A 6,907-nucleotide genomic window follows, 5' to 3' on the forward strand; every position below is an offset into this window, starting at 1 on the left:
CAGCCCAATAACTGTCTCAACTAGATTACTATGCTGGTCCCATGAAGGTACACCTCACCCACTCAGCTCTTAAACCAAAGAGCCAAAAAACACTCTGGTATCATATCTGGGGATCCTTAGATGCATGAGACAATCAGGTCTCCTTTCTGAGCCCTACCTCTGACCCAGCTTCCTGAAATTGTAGTCAAAAAAAAAAAAAAACTATTTTTTTTAACTGTAGCAAACTGCTTATTACAAATGTTTATTCACTACACAGAGCACTATTTCGTTAAAAAAAATAAACCAAGCAAATCTTTTTTTTTTGTTTAAAAGTTTAGCAGTTTAGGCCACACAGGAAGTGCTACAACACTCAAGTTTGACTACAAATGCAATTTCAGCTTTTAAAAGCCAGTACTGCACTTAAAGAGGGATAAGGATGGATCATATAGCCAACTACACCCTCTAACACTATGTACCCTGGACAATTGCCACTTTCACTCGCCCTAGCCATGCTACTGGATAAACAGTAGGATAACGCTTTCAATTGCTGGTTATGTTTTTTCAGATATGAGACTACTTCTGTTTGTAAAAGTCAGGATATATTTCCTTAGGCAAACCTTGATTTAGTCTTTTTAATGATGGCTTAAAACTTTAGTTACTGTTGGGACTCCATTTAGGATATTTAGGTGAGGCATAGCCTAGTGAATGAAAGTTTGCAGAGTTTTCTTCAGGGAAAAACTTACACATTCAATTTTTATGTCAGAAATTGAACTTTTCTGTGAAAAAATACTTTTAACAATAGGAAAGAGTGTTTTATTGACTGTTATACAACTTTTGTTTATTATAAATAGGAGTGTTACCTTTTTACATTTGTGGAAAAAAGTTGTTTAAACTAATTTAAAACTACTTTTACTAAAATAAAACTTTATTTTACCTTTGGGACTGGGGTAAGCATTTAAACTATGTACAGTTGTTTGGTAAAAAATTAAAAAAAAAACTTTGCCACCACATCAGGCTGCTAAAGTGCCTCAGCTGCAGATAGGTAACTGCTGTGGCCATTTCTGCTTCCTGAGACCATTCACATTTTTTCTTGGCTCTTTCTAGTGTAGACCCTACAACTACCATGGATGGTGACATGCCTGTCTTCTGTGGCTGTTGGTGTACCATTGATGGGCAAGGGAGAGCCACTCCTGTCAGCCTTGGGAGAATGGGCAAGGAATTCACCTCTACCCTGTCAAATTGTTATATCTATCCCTAGAGATTTTTTCTTCAGAAATGCCTGTCAAATAGAAACAAACATAGACAATATATTTTCACTTGCCTCAGTCACTTTGGACAGGAGTGATTTATTGGCCTTGTTCTGGGTTTAGTTCAGTCTTTTGACCCTTCCAGTTCATCTGTTTGTGGTAAGTGAAAAGGGGATTCTTCATTTTCTGAGCAGGTTCATGAATTTGAATCACACACAACAAAAATTATTGTGAACGGCCATATTCTATTTTGCTTCTTAAGGTTTCTAATTCAGCTTCTAGGGACAGTATGAGTTCTACCACTCTCTTCAAAAGATTCTCTTTTTCTGAAACAATTTCCAGAGCAAACCAGTTGTTTTAGTGGAACGATGATGACATTCCACAGTCCTTAAACAGCTATTATGATTTACTGCAACCAGATTTTCCTGAACCTACTCCATTTCCTCTTGTCCTTTCAGCATTGGGGGTGTTTCTATCATAGCCTGCAACTTGCCTGACTGCCAGCCTGCTGCCCCAAGAAAGCAGATAGACTGCAGACTTATAAGGTTTTATATACTATTCCCAGATCACACTGAACTATTGCTCTAGTAAGCCTAGCTGCTCAAAAACATCTGATTAATACCAATTCCTCTTCTTCTGACAAAGATGGTAAGGCTAGACTTTTCAAGATGGCTGCACACTAACAACTTAACATCAGCTCTTCTGGTGTGAAAAAGAAACCGAAAGGCAAGGGCCTAGAACACTAACTTTTAGTAAATTCATCTACTAGCTAATAAATACACTGCCTGAATGCCAGCAAAGAAGAAACTAAGAAAGCTTGAAAGAAAATCAACTAGAAATGGTGAAAGGGAAAATACTTATTGAGAAGAATCCTCCAGCTGTTCATCAAAAAGCAGTTTAAGCTCCAGCTTTGGTGCAAGAGATTGCTTCTGGTAATCTAGTGGACAAATTGGTCAAATGTGCTCAAAGCTAATTAAAATAAATGAACCACTGAAGGAGTTTATCAATTCAAATAACACAATGCTGGAAAAATTTAATTATCTTTAAAAAGATATCCAGGTGAGCTAATAAACCTGCAAAAATCAGAGGACAAAATGAAGAAAAGGTTGGCTGAGTATGAGACTGTTCAAGAAGAGATGCTTCAAAAAATGGGAGAATTAGAGGATAGAAAATCTGAGATTTTCTGCTGTACCAGAGAAACTAGAAGGAACAGACTGTATTCATTTTACGGTGGGACAAATAAGTAACTGGACTGGTATTCCACAGCAGAAAATGTTACTTGAAAGGTCTGAGACTCTGAGGGTGTGAAGTACATGTCTTCCATCAAAAGGGAAGAAAAAAAAGCTTTTTTTTATTTAAATTCTACTTAAATATTTTAAGTTGCACCTGTGTAGTAGTACTTCATTGTACTTCTCTGCTTTTTGTCCATTTATTTGTGTGTGCTTTTTAAGTTTGTTCTGGGGTCTGAGCCTTGTAGCTTCATTTAAGTTTTGTAAAGCTTGTGTATTACTGCAAGATTTTAGCACTGTTTAACACTGCACTTCTATTGCCATAATTACAATTACATGTAAAAAGTAGTTTTTTTTGTATTTTGAAGCCAGTTTGGACAATATTGTAGATTATTTCACAGCTGTGGCAGAACTGTAACCTGCTGCCAGATTTAAACCTCATTTAGTCATTTATTGCATTGTTACTCATTTCTGCATTGTCTGCTTCCTTAACCTGTGGTAGATTTGTAGTAGTGGTAGTATTGTTAATTCTGCTCCATAGTTTGTGCTTCAGTATTTGTATAGCTGTACGTACCTGCTTAAAGTTGTTTTACAGTAATCTGGTGCCTTAATCTGTGGTGGGTTTGCAGTAGTGCTTGTATTGTGAATTGTGCTCCAAGATTTGTGCTGCATTACTTTTTATAGCTGCATATATATATCTGACTAAAGTTGCATTACAGTGCTTTTCTGTTTAATTTCCTACTGCTTTTCACTGTTTCTTTGAGTCTGCCCCCCCCCCCCCCCCCAGTGAGGAATATGCTTCTGAAATTCTAAGCACAGGATGTCAGCTCCAGTACTGGCTTTAGTTGATTGGCCCCCTCTCTGGCAACTCTACTATACTTAGCACAGAGCTAAATCCACACAGGGTCTTTTATTTAACACTCTGAGAGGTGTGAGATACACTCTCTTCCTCCAAAGGGAACAAAAATGCTTTTTATTTAAACTGTGCTTAAATATTTTAAGTTGTACTTTTAGTTACCTTTGTGATGATACTTTTCTGTACTTCTCTGCTTTTTGTCAATCTGTTTGCATTTTTTAGTCTGTTTTGGAGCTTTAGTCTTGTAAATTCATTTGTAGTTGTGTGAAGAATATTATGGCAAAAGCTTTTTTGTATTTTTTTAAACAAGAAACATCTTTATTAAATTATCAACTAGGTAACTTTATTACCTCTCAACCTCTTAGAGCAAAAAATCTGGACAAAGCTTAAAATGATGAGGGGACAAACAGGGACAGATTTTAAATATTGCTTTTACAAACTAAGAAAGTTGATAGAATAACAGGTTTTGCATTAGCATGAATTTTCTGAAGGGTGTGGAGTCTTAAACTCAAATGTTTGTCATTATTTAATTACCTCAATCCTCAGCTATTTGCCAGAAAAGTACAGATTTTAGGAGGAACACACCAAAAATATGAGGCAAAAATCTGGACACTCTGCGAAAATCTGTAAAGTTGAGAGGTATGGCCTATGACATAGGCAATCATACATTTATATAAATGAAAACAATCCATACTGACACAATCCTAGTTGCAAGCATTTTACATCACAAACAATACTGACACAATTCTAGCTGCAAACATTATACATCACTTAGAATCTACCCAATCACTGTCAAACAATACACAGCTCATTCAAATCCTGCCTTCATTTAAACCTCATTCCTTCCTTGTATGTTTTGTTCCCACAATTCCCATTTTTTATTCCAGCTGTTTTACCTCTGTTACTATATTCATTACTTCTAATACAGTTGGTTTAGACTTTGATTTTCATTTTCTAGTATTTTTTTTTTGGCAGCCACTGTAATTAGAATCAAAGGCCTTACTACATCTAGGCAATTCCAACTCTGTATCACATCTCAGAAAAATAATCTCCCTAGTTAAACCAATTTTCTCATCAACTATGTCTGACAGAGTGGTCTGCAGGGAATCTTTAAAGTCTGTCAATGCATTACACTCCCAGAAAATATTTCCCAATTATATCTTTCTCCCCTATCACACCTCCAACATTTATTGTCTAACTAAGGAAAACATTTCTGGAGTCTACTTGTGGTATAAAACCATCTACATAAACATTTCCAAGCAAAAATCCTAGATCTTCTAGCTTTTGTTGCATATTTGGGAGAGACACATATATCCCCCATTGTTTCTTTGTGAATTGCTATCCAGTCTCTCTTCCCAAGCCTTTATAAGGTCCTCTGATTGATTCTTATAATTATCATGCAATATTTTATATGCTCTACTAATGATTCCTTTTTTAACAGCAGCTTCCATTCTAGATTCTACTAAAAACCAGGGCCGTCCTTTGGTTACCTGGTGCCCTAGGCAAAAAGGCTCCACAGTGCCCCCCCACACCACTTGGTGCCCCCATGTTGGTCTACTTACACCATTCAGATTACTGGAAAGCCACCCCTGCTACATCGGCGTCCTAGGTGGCTGCCTAGTTGGCCTATGCCTAAGGCCAGCTATGCTAAAAACTATAACAGTACTGGTCTTTTGTTTAGCACCACCCTATTTCTTTCTCTTTGCCTATATTCTGATATCAGTCCTTGACAGGGAAGGCAATCTCTAACCTGCAGTCCAAATAAATTCTTGGCATCTTCCTATTCTATTACCTTTCCTCTAGTTGCTTCCAATACCTTGGATCCTTTACCAGTTTTCTCCAATAAATTCCAACCCCCTCTTGTCTATTGTCTGTATCCCTAGTTGCAGTCATCCCTATCAGAATTTCCTTTCTCCAGTCCCAGGTTGGCTTATTTCTTAGAATACTTTCTGCTACTTTATGAATATAATATTCTGTATGATTACTGTTATTCTCATTAAATGTCTGCATGCAAAATCTCAGTGTCTCCTTGTTTCTTGAGCTTACTCCTGTTTCATCATCATCATCCCTTTCCACTTTGAATTATGCTTGTGTTATCAATATGTGCCTTAACTGTGTAGCCCTGAAATACCCCTTCAAATGTAATCCCAATCCACCCTGTTAAAGTGGAAGAATCAGCTTTTTCACTTGACTCTTGGCATCTGCCCCTCCCAGATAAAATCCTTCAGTTCTTTATTAATTGCTATCCACAACTTCTCTTCTGGTTGATAAAAATATGCCTGACTTCTGTATAAGACTAAAGGGGCTAAAAACATTTTAACTGTATCTTACTATCCATATCCATATAACAGAGCTTCCAATTTCTCAGTTTTTGTATTATCTTTTGTTTAGTCTCTTGCCACATATCCTCAGCTGCCACACCAAAATCCTTTTTAATCCATACTCCTAAGTACTTCACTTTATCATGTCCCCATATATATGGATATTGCTGAACAAATTTGTGTATGGGTGCACGATTTACCGCTATTGCCTTTGTTTTAGATTCATTAATTTTGTGTACTGAAAGGACTTGAAACTGTCTCAAAATGTCCACAATACTGTAATGTCTTTTTCTGGTTTTATCAGGTATGAAATAATATCATCCGCAAATAGAGCCATTTTTTCCTGACTACTATAACAATTATATCCTTGAATTTCTGAGTCCCTTATTTTCTTTGCCAATGGTTCTAAATATACTGCAAACAACAGAGGGGAAAAAGGACACCCCTGCCTGGTTCCACTGCTCAAGCAGAAATTATCAGAGAGGAACACACCCACTTTAATTTTCATCTCCGATCTTTCATACATCCTCCTAAGCACCATATAATTTTATCAGGGAATGCAAATGCTTCCATTGCCCTGCTCATAATGTCTCAGCTTACTCTGTCAAATGTTTTCTCTGCATCAAGATGCACCAACAACAGTGGCATTTTCTTACATTCTGCTTACCTCTAGATCATCAATGTTCTGTTAATGGTGTCAAATGTTTGCCTCTTCTCCACAAATCCACAATGATCCATATCTATAAATTTTGGCATCACTTTTGCCATTCTTTTAGCCATTATAGACCCAAACACTTTATAATCATGGTTTAGTATTGGAATGGGCCTCTATGAAGCTGGATCCGATGGATCTTTACCCTCTTTAGGTATTACAGCCACCGCCACTTTCTTCCAGGATGTTGGTACTTCTCCTCCCCTTAAAATACTATTAAACAAAACTTTCCAGAGCTTTATCAGTTGTTTCCCTAGCTTTCTTGTTCTAGCTTTCAAATTTCCACAGGAATACCATCTATTTCTGGGGACTTTCCCGTAGATAGGTTATACATCAACATTTTTATCACATCTCCTCCTGTCTTAACTGTTAGTAATTGAGATTCATATACTTCTAAGCCTGGCATATTTAACTCTTCCATAAATATTTCCATTTGTACCCGTGAAGATATGTGAAGGCTGCCAGCCTAGCTAGACAGAATGTTGTAAATAATTCTGTCATTGTAAATATGAATATAATCCACAGGCTTGTACTCTTAAATGTAAGAAACATGTGTTAAATGT

This window comes from Protopterus annectens, chromosome 5.part0, assembly GCF_019279795.1.
Source record: "Protopterus annectens isolate FY-2018-M chromosome 5.part0, PAN1.0, whole genome shotgun sequence".
NCBI lineage: Eukaryota > Metazoa > Chordata > Ceratodontiformes > Protopteridae > Protopterus > Protopterus annectens.